General features: G+C 34.8%; 1 non-coding gene across 1 annotated transcript; it reads left to right on the forward strand.

Annotated features, from left to right (window-relative positions):
• The first annotated feature begins 9,571 nt into the window (after window positions 1-9,571).
• Window positions 9,572-9,678, forward strand: LOC121215800 (small nucleolar RNA R71). The gene has a single exon (XR_005911773.1). It is a non-coding gene; the product is annotated as a small nucleolar RNA R71 (small nucleolar RNA).
• Window positions 9,679-16,318: the final 6,640 nt, after the last annotated feature.

Here is a 16,318-nt window from a genome sequence, read left to right on the forward strand (position 1 = left end):
TTATGATCAAATAGAGGACACAAATATGAAGGTTAAGTTCGGAGGCTGATCCAAACTGAATTTAAAGAGCGGGATTGAAAGGTCTTTTTTCATCAGAATTACCTTTAGAAGGCTAATGAAGATAATCTCCAAACTTTTCTAAGGTAAGACGTATAGGGGTGTTCATTAAAAATAAAGGGATGGCTATGACGGTTTGAGTTAAGGGTGTTCATTAAAAACTCATCGTGTTTGAGTTTGGCATTAGAGAAAAATGCTCGAACAAGATTATAGTAAGTCAGCGATGAAATTTTAAGAAAATTCATCCAACCCCAATTTTGCAAAATAGAAAGATAGCCAAAATTAATACCCTCTAACATGGCTATATCAACTTTCCTAGACTCCCAAACTCTTTTAGATAAAAAGTTTTTATCAAAACATTCACGAAAAGCATCGGTACGAAAGTGTTCGTTAAAGGATGATTTAGGATCACTAGGTTGATGAAATGATGATGCACTAGTTCTTGGTCTTTTCTTAGGAGCCATAACTAGAGAATTAAACACAAAATTTCGACTAAAACACAAAAAAATCTCGTTTAGGAATTTTGTCAAACACTTGGTGTGCAAAAGTTTTACGTAAAAAATTTAAGAAAAAGTCTTGGAATAGGAAACCCACTACAACAAAATACAAAGTATATAATACAAATCAACCCAACAGTTCATCAAAAATCAATATTTCAACCTATATTGCATAAAATAAAAAGTTTGAAAATTTTAAGTTTTACCTTGAAAGTGTTGAAATAGTGAAAAGCTCCAAGCAATGTTGAACAAATCTTGAGAAAATAGTTTTGAAAGTGTTGCAAAGACAAGATTTGATGAAAAAAATCAAGAAATTTGAAGAAACTTTGGAGAAGGTACTAAGGGTTTTCAGATAAGAGAAGAGAAACTTAGGGCATTGGCAAAAAATTATTTTGAAATCACGGTACAGCTGCCCTTAAACACAAGAAGTATCGATAATTATTCTCAAGTATCAGTGGTTTTACTAAAGTATCAATATTTTTTAACTAGTATCGATACCAAATTGCAGTTCTGTTTTCCAAATGCAGTAAAATTGTAAAAACAAAATTTTTTGGTCCTAATGTGTTCTAAGGTCCTAAAATGACTTTAGTATAATTCCTAATGGTTTTATATACATGAAAATGCACAATGTAAGCATGATACATATGATTCATGAAAGTAAAATTAAACAAAAAATGACTAAGGTAACAAGATTTAGCCCATTCTAACAAGTTCAAGAGCATCAAAAGAGTAAGTTATGCTAGACAAGTAAGGTCAAAATAGATCAATTATCCATATGAAAACTCTCCCTCACTTTTTACATACAAGGGCCATATAAATCATGCATATATACTTTTGCAATCAATTTTAAGTTATAAAACAGTTGTTAAACAACAAACTGCTAAAATTCATTTAAACACAAAATTAATGCAAGGGAGTAATACCTAATTCTCCTCTAAGTATCCAAAATATTTCTTTGTCTAATAGTTTTGTAAAAATATCTACTAATTGATTTAAGGTGTCTACATATTTTAGAACTATTTCTCCTTTTTGGACATTATCTCTAATGAAATGATGTATAATCTCAATATACATTATCTCTAATGAAATGATGTATAATCTCAATATGCTTAGTTCTAGAATGTTGGATGAGATTTTTAGTGAGACAAATAGTACTAGTATTGTCACACTTGATAAGAACGGTATCTACATCAATTCCATAGTCCATAACTTGTTTTTTCATCCATAAAACTTGAACATAACAACTACCAGCAAAAATATATTTCACTTCAGTGGTAGACAAAATGTCACTATTTTGTTTCTTTGAAAACCATGATACAAGCATGTTGCCTAGGAAATGATAAGTACCGTAGGTGTTTTTACTATCTAATTTGCAGCTGATGCTATCGTTGAAAGCACAAAAAATATCCTATCCCTAATAAATAATGAAAAAGAATCGTAAAAGGGAAGTAAGGTTAAATCCTCAGGGACTGGATTTGCACAATATCTTATTCCGTGAAATCCCAGGTAGAATCTTGCCCAAGAAAATATGCGTTCCTAGAAAAAAAATAAGAAAATAACAGAATTAAAGGTTTGGGGTTCGGATCTGGAAACAAAAAATAAAATAAGAACAAAATTAAGAATATTGAATCGAAAATTCGAGAAATTAAAAATAGAGTTGAGAGAAAGGAAATTCTTATGGGAGGTTCCAGTCTCCAGTTGTCTCGCTCCGCCTTGGGTTAAATTCTCGGCTTTAGATGATCCTTCTCAAACCGAATAAGCCAGTTATAGTGGACGCCTACGACCACCAGCTCTAAGGATTTAGACTTACGATTTAGTGGAACCTGACTCTAGTCAACAATCGCTTCTGTGGGTTCGTCTTATGCTAGATCAACGCTTCTCAATGGCGAATCCTGCGCCATTTTGTCTCGTGGGCTTGCCAACCTCTGACGTAGTAAGCTAACGAACAGACTGTGCAACCTTCCCAAAACATACAAAGCGGCCACCTTTGCATACGTTGAAAAGCTTACTTTTTAAGGGACATAGACGGAAGTGTTAGCCACGTAGTGCGGAGAAATGATGAATACTCAGCGAGGAGGCTAAGTAGGAACTCTAAGCCTCAAGAACCCTTTTTGGGAATCGACAACCTTCGGCTAGATGGGTTTAATGGCTCATGGTTGTGGTGGAAAAGAAAATAAATAAAATAAAAATGGAGATTTTATTGAAAGGAAATATGAGAAGAACAAAAGCCTAGACTTTGAGGAGAGAGTGTTTATAGAAAAATATGAATGCCTTTTGAGTCACTTCACCCCCTATTTATAGTGCTAGGGGAGATAGTCTAATCCTATTGAAACTCCCAAAACATAAATACATTTAATTGAAGATAAATAAATATAAATAAAATAAAATCCTAAAATTAAATAATCCTTAATAATTATCTTAATATTAATTATCCTAATATAATTAAAATAGAGTCTGATAGAATAAAATCTCTTTTTCTTGCATTTCAACCCTTGTTTCCTCCATGCTTGCACTTTTGGCACCAACATTTCCTTGTGTCGCACATTGGCCCATTTTATGTCTAAATTCACGCTTTTAGCCCTTAATTTTGCTTTTGCCTCAAATTTAGTCCCTATGAGAGAAAAGATCATAAATAGCTCAAGTTAGCAGGATCATACTCAGAATAAATACATAATTAATACATAAAAATACGTTATTCTAGAGTGTTATCAAATTCCCCCTACTTAGCCCATGTTTGCCCTCAAGTATAGTTTCTATCTACTGTGAAAGTTAAATTCTGCCATAAAAGAAATACCACTCCAAAGTTTTATAAAAATCAGTCAAAAATACATATGAAAAATAAAGAGAACCCTAAGCTTGCTTTAAGTAAAACAGAAAAAGTTTTTCAATTAATACACACAAAAATTAGAATCGACTTGAATTATTTAATGAAAATTAGGTAAATTACCAAACCTACCAAGACACCCTACTTGTTTCCTCATTTAGTCCCCAAATTATATTTTTTTCTTTTTTTTATTTATTTTGATTTTAATTTATTTATTATTTATATTTTTTATGCTTTAGGAATATACTGAACTATTTGACTCGAAGAGACATGACAGCCAAGCACCCCACTTGGTTACTCTGCCCAGCAGACTCCTAATTTATTATAATTTTTTCTTAAGAACAAATCGAACCTTTTGACGCGAAGAGAGATGACAGCCAAGCACCTCACCCCGATTACTCAGCCCAACATGTTCTTAAAAATTAATTCCGGTTAGTGGAATTTTACCTAACATGTCACATAACCTTTTGAAGCGAAATAGGATGACAACCAAGCACCCTGCCCCGGTTACTCAGTCAGTCACATTTTTAAGCTGCACTCATAACTAGGGAAACATTAAACGACATTTTAATAATAACTTTTTTTGAGGACTTTAGAGAAAAAAGAATCAAGTGTCAAAAATAAATTTCAGCAATTACCTTAATAGTCATGAACATATTTTAGCATGCATACATATTAAGTGTCCACTTTGTATTAAACTTGATTAATTTTACGAAAAGCAAGATAAAGTTAACTCTATGAATCACAATTATTTTTAGCCTAATAAGAATAAAACAGTGGAGATGACATCAATTATGGAAAATCCGTAATTTCCTCAGAAAACAAGAATCATGCTTGTAGGTCAAACAGTAGGCAATTCTTGGTAAAAATCTTGGACATGAAAAGAGGCAGAAGATTCTAAAAGAAATAAACAAATATGGACAAAATAGAGCCTAAAGCAGCAACACCAGCCAAAAATAATCACAACAACAGCAACAACAACCAAAATCACAGCAGAAAATGACAGTAATAACGAAGAGTACCTCCCCATACTAAAAGCACATTGTCCTTAATGTGGACGAAAAGAAATAAATAGGTAGAAAAGTTTAGAAAAACTCCCCGTGTTATTACTGTCAATCGCATATGATGATTGGGGTGCAGAGAAATGGCAGCGGCGCGGCTACGGGTTTGAACCATGGTGGTGGCGATCGATAGTGAGGGAGAATGGTGGAGGGAAAAGCGACAACTATGGTGGTTTTGCCGGAAAAGAAAAAAAAATGTTTTAAAATTTTAGGGTTGGGGGGTTAATTTGTGCTGAGGGGTGGTGCTTGGGTGCAGGGATAAGGGTGGTTAGCTGCAGGAATAGGGTAGTTTGGCTGCAGGCATTCTGGGTTGGAATAGTATCTGGAATAGAGGATGTTTGGTACCATGGATAAGGCTGTTTGATTCTATTTTTCTAGCTTTTTCCTTTTTCTTCGTATTTTCGCTCTATTTTATCTAAGCAAAAGAAGAGAAATTTATTAATATCCAAATAAGTAATAAATAATAAAATAAAATAAAGTAATAAATAAAGTAAAAAAAAATAAAAATTGGGTTGCCTCCCAACAAGCACTTGTTTAACGTCGTTAGCTCAACGCCGTTATTGGTTCTATGGTGGTTTTAAATGGATTTTCTCAACTGTGTGGGCTTGAAAATTCTCATAAAATGGCTTTAACCGCTGGCCATTGACTACGAACCGCGTTCTAAATTCTTCACTCTCTATTTCAATCGCTCCATATGTGAACACTTCAGTAACAATAAAAGGTCATTGCCATCGTGATCGAAGCTTACCAGGGAATAACTTTAACATGGAGTTATAAAGTAAAACTTGTTGTCCTACCAAAAAATGCTTCTGAGCTATTCTCTTATCATGAAACAACTTTGCCTTGTCTTTATAAATGCGAGCATTCTCGTAGGCATCATTGCGAATTTCTTCTAACTCTTGGATGTCTAATTTCTTTGCCTTTCCTGCGGGTTCTAACTCCATGTTACATTGTCGAACAACCCAATAGGCTTTATGTTCCAATTCGACCGGAAGGTGGCAAGCTTTGCCAAAAACAAGTCAATACAGGGTCATGCCAATCGGTCCCTTATATGCAGTCCGATAGGCCCAAAGTGCGTCATTTAGCTAAAGACTCCAATCCTTTCGGTTGGGACGAACTATTTTCTCTAAAATAGTCTTGATTTCCCTGTTCGAGACCTCGCATTGGCCATTTGTTTGGGGATGGTAAGTCGTATCTATACGGTGGTGGACTCCGTATTTTGCCAGCAGTGCCTCCATGACCTTATTGCAAAAGTGGGTGCCACGATCATTGATTAGGGCTCGAAGTGTGCCAAACTTGGAAAAAATAGTTCATTTTAGAAACTCCACAGTAGTTTTGGCATTATCATTGTGAGTAGGCTTTGCTTCTATCCACTTAGAAATATAGTCTATTGTGAGAATTATATATACATTGCTAAATGAAGAAATAAATGGGCCCATGAAATCGATGCCCCATACATCAAAGATTTCGCATACATGAATCGGGAAAAGGGGCATTTGATTTCGTTTAGTGATGTTACCTGTATGTTGGCACCTATTGCAAGACTTACAAAAGTTATATGTGTCTCGAAAAATTGTGGGCCAATATAGCCCATATTCTAACACCTTATGAGCGGTCCTCTTAGGGCCAAAGTGACCTCCGCAAGCTTCAGCATAACAAAAATTAAGGATAGAAGTTACCTTGGTTTCTAGAACACATCTTCGTATTATCTGGTCTGAACAGTGTTTCCACAAGTATGGGTCATCCCAAATGTAATATCGAGCGTCGTGTCTAAGCTTGTCCCTCATGGAACGTGCTAACTCAGTAGGTAACGATCCTGTGTCTAGAAAGTTTACTGTATCTGCATACCATGGGAGACGTGCCTCGGTTTAGAATAGGCTCTCATCAGGGAATTCTTCCTTAATAGGGATGTCGTCAAAAGGTACTTTTATTCTGCTTAAGTGGTCAGCCAATAAATTCTCGCATCCCTTTTTGTCTCGAATCTCGATGTCAAATTCTTGGAGCAGCAAAATCCACCTAATGAGCCTCGGTTTTTCTTTCTTCCTCGCGATCAAGTACCTGAGGGCTGCATGATAGAAAAAATAATTACTTTAGATCCCAATAAATAAGGTCAAAATTTATCTAAAGCAAATACAACGACTAAGAGTTCTTTTTCCGTAGTGGTGTAGTTGCTCTGCGTAGCATCTAGGGTTTTCGAGGCATAACATATGATATGTGGTTCTTTGTCTATCCTTTACCCCAACACGGCTCCTAAACCGCGCTCGCTGGCATCGCACATAATTTCAAACGGGTATTTTTAATCTGGCGGTTGCAATATAAGAACTGAGACTAACTTTTGCTTGAGTGTATCAAATGCCTTCTTACATTTTGGGCCAAACTGAAATTTCTTATCCTTTGCAACAACTCACATAGTGGTTCAGCTACCTTCGAGAAGTTCTTTATGAAGCGCTTGTAGAATCCTGCATGGGCAAGGAAAGAACGAATGTCCCTCACAGTGGAGGGATAAGGCAAAGAATTTATAATATCAATTTTGGCCTTATCGACCTCAATTCCTTTAGAGGAAACAACATGACCTAGAATTAAACCCTTGTCTACCATAAAATGACACCTTTCATAATTCAAGACAAGATTAAATTCTATGCATCTACTCAAAATTATCGTTAAGGTTTTAAGGCATTCATCAAAACAATTCCCATATACAGTAAAATCATCCATGAAAACTTCGATAATTTTTTCCACATATTCGAAAAATATACTCATCATGCATTTCTGGAAGGTGGCCTGCGCATTGCAAAGACCGAATGGCATCCTTCTGTACGCAAATGTATCGAATAGGCATGTAAAAGTGGTCTTTTCCTAGTCCTCCCGTGCAACTGGAATTTGAAAGAAACCTGAGTATCCATTAAGACAAAAAAAAGTGAGTTTTTCCAGCTAATCTTTTGAGCATTTGATCTATAAAAGGAAGAGGGAAATGATCTTTTCTAGTGTATGAGTTCAACTTCCTGTAATCAATGCAGACACGCCACTCATTTTGTACTCGGGAAGGTACCAAGTCACCTTTAACATTTTTCTTTACTGTCATGCCCGTTTTCTTGGGCACGACTTGTACCGGACTTACCCACCTACTGTCAGAAATAGGGTAAATTACGTCAGCATCTAGAAGCTTGATTATTTCCTTTTTTACTACCTCCATCATATTCAGATTTAACCGTCTTTGCGCCTCTCGCCTCAGTTTTGTGTCTTCCTCCAAGTAGATCCTGTGTGTGCGCCTCAAAGGGCTTATCCCTTTTAAGTCTGCAATGGTCCAGCCAATCGCCTCCTTATGACTTTTTGGTACATGAACCAAACTTTCCTCTTCATGTGTAGAGAGTCTATTGGACACTGACTGGTAGGGTATTACCCTTCCCCAAAAATGCATATTTCAGATGCTTAGGAAGTGGTTTCAACTCCAACTCTGGTGCCTGTATAACAGAAGGTAATGGTTTAGTATTTAGAGATAATAACTCATTAACAAATTCAAATTTATCAAGTTCATAATTATCTCCATAAATTGACTCAAAATTGTCTTCCACTAAAGAGTCAATTATGTCGATACGATTTACACTCAAGATTTCGCTTGGATGGCTAATGGCGACGTAGAAATTAAACTTTACGATCTCCCTATCAAACTCCATCGTGAAAGTTCCACTTCAAACGTCGATTTTAGTACTAGCTATACTAAGGAACGGTCGACCCAGTAGGAGAACTGAAGATTCAGGAGTGCTATCATCCATTTTGATCATATAAAAATCTGCAGAGAAAATAAGCTCGTTAACTTTTACTAGAACATCCTCACAGTCTCCTTCTAGATGCACAACAGACCTGTCCGCCAATTAAATGATAATACCTATTTTTGTCAAAAAAACCCGTGTTAAGTGATTCATAAATAGAATATGGCATTACATTTATAGAAGCCCCTAGATCACACATAGCCTTCTTAATTCCCAGATGGCCTATTTTGTATGGTATTGCAAACATGCCCCTATCCTTGTATTTTTCCGGCATTTTTCACTGTAACATTGCGGATACATTCTCACCAACATTCACCCTTTCATTACCAATTAATTTTCGCTTGTTGGTGTAAAACTCTTTAAGAAATTTAGCATACCGTGGTATTTGCTTGATGGCATCTAACAGCGGAATGTTGATCTTGACATTCCTAAATGTTTCGAGGATTTCTTTGTCCTCTTTACCTCTTCGACACTGCTTGAATCGTTCTGGAAATAGAGGTTGAATTTTAGGCAATGGAAGCTTCGGTCGAACTTGTTCGTCTTTCTCGGGTTTTTCCTGGGTGATTTCTTGGCCAAGATTTCTGTCAGGAATCAATTTCAGTACCTTTCCGTTCGCAACATCACTGTATTCACATTTTGTTTAGGGTTTGGTTCTGTTTGCGACGGTAACTTCCCTTGAGAGGTTAATTTCTCGATCGATGTGGTTAAATCTCTGATGGACGTCTCAGTTTTCTGTTAGAAATCGTTCATCTCTTTTTGGAAATTAAGAGTTTGCTATTGGATTCACTGTTGAAAATCAAGAACATTAGTTGCTAACTTATTGACCATGGTTTTTGGAGAATTATTTGAACATTACGGCTATTGTGGAAACTGATTTTGGTATGGCTGGTTATTTCGTGGATTGACCCCATAACTTAAGTTATGATGGTCCTTCCACCCCAGGTTATAGGTATTAGCGTAGGGGTCGTATCGCCTTTGTGATGGCCCAGGGAAATTTCCCACAGTATCCAAATAGGCCATGGTATCATCATACAAACTGGGACATGCATCAGTTGCATGATCAGGTGTAGCACATATTCCGCATAATCGAGATGTCTTCATTTTTTCTACAATAAGAGAGTTTATCATATTAGTAAGTCTATCAACTTTATCCTTTAAGGTTGAATTACTTAGCTGGTGAACCCTTCTAGGGGGTTCAGTAATGGCTCGGAGTTTCTGAGAATTTACAGCCATCGTGAGATCAAGTCTCTCGCTTGTTGGGGAGTCATGTTTACCAATGCTCCTCCACTAGCGACGTCTACCATATTCATCTCTATGGGCTTGAAACCTTCGTAAAAGTATTGGAGGAGAGATTGCTCCATTATACAATGTTGTAGGCAGCTTGCACATAACTTCTTAAACCACTCCCAATAATCGTAAAAGGACTCAGCTTCTTTTTGTCTTATTCCAACGATCTCTCTTCTTAGCTCAACTGCTCGAGACGCTGGAAAAAGTTCGTTAAAAAACAAATGAGATAGATCAGCCCAAGTTGTAATAGATCCAGGGGGTAAATAAAATAACCATTCATTAACGGAATCTACTAAAGAGAAAGGGAAAGAAAGCAATTTAATTTGATCCTAAGTTACCCCCTGAGGTTTCATGCTAAGACAAACCATATGAAACTCTTTCAGATGCTTGTGAATATTTTCATTTTGCAACCTACGAAAGTTGGCAGTAACTAGATTAGACCTGACTTCAACTCAAAATCGATATCCACAGTTGTTGGAGCTTCGGGTTTTCGTTAACCCTAGCATTAAGCACTTTTTCTGGTGAGTTGACTTCTACTTTTACGCTTTCAAGTGTTCGAGTAGGGTTTTCGTTAATCCTGGAGTTAGCTTCGTTGTCAACTTCAATTTTTAGCGGTGGGTTTCTTTGAGTTCCAACCACCGCTGACTGTTTTTCCGTAACTTTGTCTCCTTGTGATTGGCTCCAGCAGTCTTTTCAATTTTTGAATCGAACGCAAGAGTACTTGGAGTAGATCTGGTCATAAGAAACAAAAAACAAGATTAGTACGTTGCCAGTCCCCGGCAACGTCGCCAAAATTTGATGCTGTCGTTGAAAGCACCAAAAATATCCTATCCCTAATAAATAATCGAAAAGAATAGTAAAAGTGAAGTAAGGTCAAATCCTCAATGACTAGATTTGCGCAATATCTTGTTCCGTGAAATCTCAGGCATAATCTTGCCCAAGAAAACCTGCGTTCCTGGAAAAAAATAAAAAAATAACAGAGTTAAAGGTTTGGATTTGGAAATGAAAAATAAAATAAAAACAGAATTAAGAATATTGAATCGAAAATTCGAGAAATTTAAAATTGAGTTGAGAGAAAGGAAATTCTTATGGGAGGTTCCAGCCTCAATTGTCTCGTTCCGCCTTGGGTTCAATCATCGGCTTTAGATGATCCTTCCCAAACCGGATAAGCCAATTATAGTGGAAGAGGACGCCTATGACCACCAGCTCAAAGGATTTAGACTTACAATTTAGTGGAACATGACTCTAGCCAACAATCGCTTTTGTGGGATCGTCTTATGCTAGATCAACGCATCTCAATGGCGAATCCCGCGTCATTTTGTCTCTTAGGCTCGCCAACCTATGACGCAGTAAGCTAACGAACCGACTGTGTAACCTTTTCAAAATATACAAAGCAGCCGCCTTTGCATATGTTGAAAAGCATACTTTTTAAGGGACATAGACGGAAGCGTCAGCTCCGTAGTACGAAGAAATGATGAATACTCAGCGAGGAGGCTAAGTACGGACTCTAAGCCTCAAGAACCCTTTTTGGGGAATATCGAAAACCTTCGGCTAGATGGGTTTAGTGGCTCATGGTTAAGGTGGAAAAGAAAATAAATAAAATAGAAATAGAAATTTTATTGAAGGGAAATATGAGAAGAACAAAAGCCTATACTTTTGGGGAGAGAGTGTTTACAGAAAAAGATAGATGCCTTTTGAGTCACTTCACCCCCTATTTATAGTGCTAGGGGAGATAGTCTAATCCTACTTAAACTCCTAAAAGATAAATACATTTAATTGAAGATAAATAAAGATAAATAAACAAAATCCTAAAATTAAATAATCCTTAATAATTATCTTAATAATAATTATCCTAATATAATTAAAATAGAGTCTGATAGAATAAAATCTCTTTTTTTTTGCATTTCAACCCTTGTTTCCTCCATGCTTGCACTTTTGGCACCAACTTTTCCTTGTGTCGCACATTGGCCCATTTTATGTCTAAATTCATGCTTTTAGCCTTTAATTTTGCTTTTGCCTCAAATTTAGTCCCTATGAGATAAAAGATCATAAATAGCTCAAATTAGCAGGATCATACTCAGAATAAATACATAATTAATACATAAAAATACGTTATTCTAGAGTGTTATCAGCAACCTCTAAAATTCACATCCAATAATGCATGCAAGCTAAAGGATGAATTTCTAGGATACCAAAAGCCTAAATTAGGAGTGTTTTTAATGTATCTAAAGATTCTCTTAAGGGCTTGTAAATGTGATTTCTTAGGACAAGATTGATATCTAACACACAAGCATACACTAAATATAATATTGGGTCTACTTGCGGTAAGATAAACTAAAGAGCTAATCATTGACCTATACAATTTTAACTCTACGCATTTACCTTCCTCATCTTTTTCAAGCTTAGTATAAGGGCTCATTGGTGTAGCTTGTGGTTTGAGATTGTCCATCCCAAACTTCTTGAGCATTTCCCTTGTGTACTTAGCTTGATTGATGAAGATTTCATCTTTCCTTTGCTTAATTTGGATTCCCAAGAAGAAGTTTAGTTCTCCTATCATACTCATCTCAAATTCACCTTGCATTAACTTAAAAAAATTTTGACAAAGAAAATCATTAGTAGAACCAAAAATAATATCATCAACATCAATTTGAACTACTAATAATCCTTGTCTTTTCTTTTAATATAAAGTGTTGTCAACATTCCCTTTACTAGAACTTTTTTCAATAAGAAAATTTGATAACCTTTTATTCCAAGCTCTAGGAGCTTGTTTCAAACCATATAAAGCTCTTGAAAGTTTGAAAACATGGTTTGAAAATTTTGGATTTTTAAAACTAGGTGGTTGTTCAACATGAACTTCTTCATTTATAAAATCATTTAGAAAAACACTTTTTACATCTATTTGATATTACTTAAAATCATTAAAGCATACAAAAGCTAAAAGCATCCTAATGGCTTCCATTCTAGCTACGGGAGCATATGTTTCATCATAGTTTATTCCTTCTTCTTGAGTGTAACCTTACTAGCTTAGCCTTGTTCCTTACTATGTTACCACTCTCATCTAGCTTATTCCTAAAAACCCACTTAGTACCTATAGTAGATTTTTCACAAAAATTTTCAATTAGGGTCCATACTTTACTTCTCTCAAATTGATTTAACTCTTATTGCATAGCCAATATCCAATATTCATCATTCAATTATTCTTTGATATTTTTAGGCTCAATGTATGAGATAAATGCAACATAATTACAAGTATTTCTAAAAGAAGATCTAATAGTTACCCCTTAGGATGGATCTCCTAAAATCTTACCATTCTTCACATAGTTGAACTCTCTTGGATGAGTGACTTCCCTTTCATCTATTGTAAGCTCCTTTAGAGCATCTTGTGTTTGTTCTTGTATCTTGGCATTTGATGAGGATCAACTTTATTATCATTGTGAAAAATTTTTGCATCACCATCAATACAAGAATCCTTTCTAGGAGGAAAGTTAGAATCATCAAAACAACATGAATAGACTATTCTACTACTAAAATTCTTTTTTTAAATATTCTAAAAGCTTTAGAATTTAAAGAATAGCCAAGAATATTTATTTCATCACTTTTTGCATCAAATTTACCAAGATTATAGTTGTCATTATTTAAAACAAAACACTTGCATCCAAAAGGATGAAAGTAGCTAATGTTAGGCTTTTTATTTTTGAAGAGTTCATATGGAGTTTTCTTTAATATAAGCCTAATCATTACTTTATTTACAATATAACAAGCGGTGTTTGTGGCTTTTACCCAAAAATATTTTTATAAATTATTTTCACAAAGTATGGTTCTAATCATTTTTTTCTAAAGTTTTATTTTTCCTCTCAACAACTCCAGTTTGTTGAGGGGTTCTAGGTGTAGAAAAATTATGGCTAATTCCATTTGAATTGCAAAAATTTTCAAAACCAAGATTTGAAATTCAGCTTTATGGTCACTTCTAACACTAGTGATAGAGTAACCTTTTTCATTTTGATTTATTTTTTTAAAATATGATGAATTTTTCTAAAGTCTCATCTTTAGTAATTAAGAAAAGAACCCAAATAAACCTAGAATAGTCATTAATAAGCACAAAAGCATATTATTTTCTACCCAAGCTAATTGTCCTAATAGGACCAAATAAGTCTATGTGAATTAGTTGAAGAACTCTACTAGTTGATACATCATTAATAGGTTTAAAGGAAGCTCTTTTATGTTTACCATTAACATATGCATCACAAAATTTATCTAATTCAAAATCAATTTTAGGCATTCCTCTTACTAAGCCATTTTTAGCTAGTTTATGCAATATGCTCATGCTAGCATTTCCTAGTTTTCTATGTCATAAAAAAGAATTATTTTTATTTTTAGCAACAAAGCATATGTGTGAATCATGCAAATCATCTAAATGCACCATATATATATTTCTTATCCTATGTCCTACAAGTATAGTCTTATTAGACATAATGTCAACTATTTTACATCTATTAGACTCAAAAATGACGTTGAGACCACTATTACACAGTTGGCCAATACTAAGTAGATTATGCTTAAGACCGTTGGCATAGAGAACAGTTTCAATAAGAATTGAAGATCTTGCACAGATAGAGCCGATTCCTTTTACTTATCCTTTAGAGTTGTCACCAAATATAACTACTCCTCCATTTTTTGGCTTCAAATTGATGAAGTGACTCTTTTCACCAGTCATGTGCTTTAAGCATCCACTTTTAAGGTACCATGAGTTTTTGAATGAATCCTCCACTTTGAAGCAATACTCCTCTTTCTACAAACATAAAATTAAGCTTTGATTTTTGGTACCCAAATTCTTTTGGGTCCATAAGCATTAGTTCCTAAAATTTTAGTCCCTTTATGTATCCATTTTGAAAGGATGTCTTTATCTTAAGCATTTATGAGTCCTTTAGGGACCCACACACTTCTAATAATCTTTCTTTTGTAAAAACTTAGGGGACCTCTATGTTTATAAAAATTAAAGCTAGTTTGGACAAAGTTTTGTTTTGAGCTTTCTCATCTTAAAAAATCTTTTTGGTAAAACTTTGTTAAAGTGAGCTTTTTCACTCTTAAGAAACTCAAGTTGCTTTTGATGATCATCATGAACTTTAGAAAACAAATTATACAAGTCAAAATTATTTTTCTCAAGATCATTTATACTAGATTGAATATAATTTATTTTGCTTTCAAGTTCATGTTTGACTTTAGAGAGTGAATTATTTTCCTTTTTTAGTTTTGAAATAGTTTCTCTATATTTTGAAACCATTAATTTAAACTTCAAACTCAATTCATCATAGACATCTTGCAACTCATCAAAAGAATAAGAATTTTAAATGGATGAGTTAGAAGTTACCTTAGAGTCGTCGATGGCCATAAAGTAAATATTGGCTACTTCATCATCATCATTATCGGATGAATCCTAATCACTCCAAGTAGTAACATGGGCCTTGAGTTTTTGTTTGCTTGACCTATTTTTCTTTCATTGGGGACAATCAAACTAATGTGTCCCGATTTCTTGCATTCATAGAATATGATAGGGTCTTTTTCCTTGGAAGATTCAATCTTGACTCCTTCATTCTTTTGGAATCTTTTTCCTTTATTGGACCTCATAAACATCTTAAATCTTATAGCAAACATTTTCATTTCTTTATCCTTGTCCACATCATCACTAGAATTACTTTCTTCTATTGTGGACATAAGGGCAATACCAACCTTATTCTTTTCGACTTTTTCTTCTCCTTTATTCACTCCTTTGAGCCTAATTTAATGAGTGAGAAAAAGAACCAATCAGCTCATCTAATGAATGAGTCTCTAAATATTTAACTTTCTCTATGGTTGTAACTTTGGCATCCCATAACATTGGCAAACTTCTAAGCATTTTTTGTACTATTTCATTAGGATAGATCTTCTTATATTATTTGAGCTCATTGATGATAATGATGAATCTATCGAACATAGCTTTGATGTCCTCTTCGAGATTCATTATGAATGTCTCATAATTGAAGGTGAGAATTCCCACATTTGATTTCTTGACTTGATCGGTACCCTCATGAGTGACTTCCAATTTGTCCCAAATTTCCTTGGCATTGGCACATGATGATACCCAACTATATTCTTCCGAACCAAGTGTACAAAAGAGAGTGTGCATGGCTTTAGCATTAAGTTGTATGATTCTCCTATCTTCCTCGTTCCCTTCCTTCTTGCTCTTTGGAACTAAGAGCTCTCCTTGTTGCTTTTGAGGTATGGATGGATCATCCATGATAATGTCTCATACGACAAGATCATTGACTTGTATGAACAACATTATTCTAGTCTTCCAATAAGAATAATTGGCACCATTAAAGTAAGGAGGTTTATTAATGATTTAAGACTCACCAACAATAATGGAACCAGAAGTAGACGTTATCTTGTGTGGTTTTAATAGATAAAAGTTGAGCTACCTTGAGGATCTTCTCTTAGTTGTTAGACGTCTTTTAGATACTAGTTCTAATATTAATTGTTAGCTCGATTGATCAAACTGAAATCGTCAAGAAGGTGGTGAATTGACTTTTTAAAAAAATTAGGAAAGCTACAAAGAAAAGATAGAATAATGAACACAACAATTTAGAGTGGTTCGACCCCAATTGCCTACTCCACTACCTTAGCTTTCCACAGCTAAGGATTTTCCTAAATTTACTAATTTGTTCAACCTTTGAGGACAAGGTTTAACCTTACAACTCCCTTAAGATTTCTACCCAAATCTTAAGACACAAACCTTCTCAAAGAATTACAAAGAATCAAACAAAGAAATAATCCTTACAAGATCAG

This window comes from Gossypium hirsutum, chromosome D03 (assembly GCF_007990345.1).
Source record: "Gossypium hirsutum isolate 1008001.06 chromosome D03, Gossypium_hirsutum_v2.1, whole genome shotgun sequence".
NCBI lineage: Eukaryota > Viridiplantae > Streptophyta > Magnoliopsida > Malvales > Malvaceae > Gossypium > Gossypium hirsutum.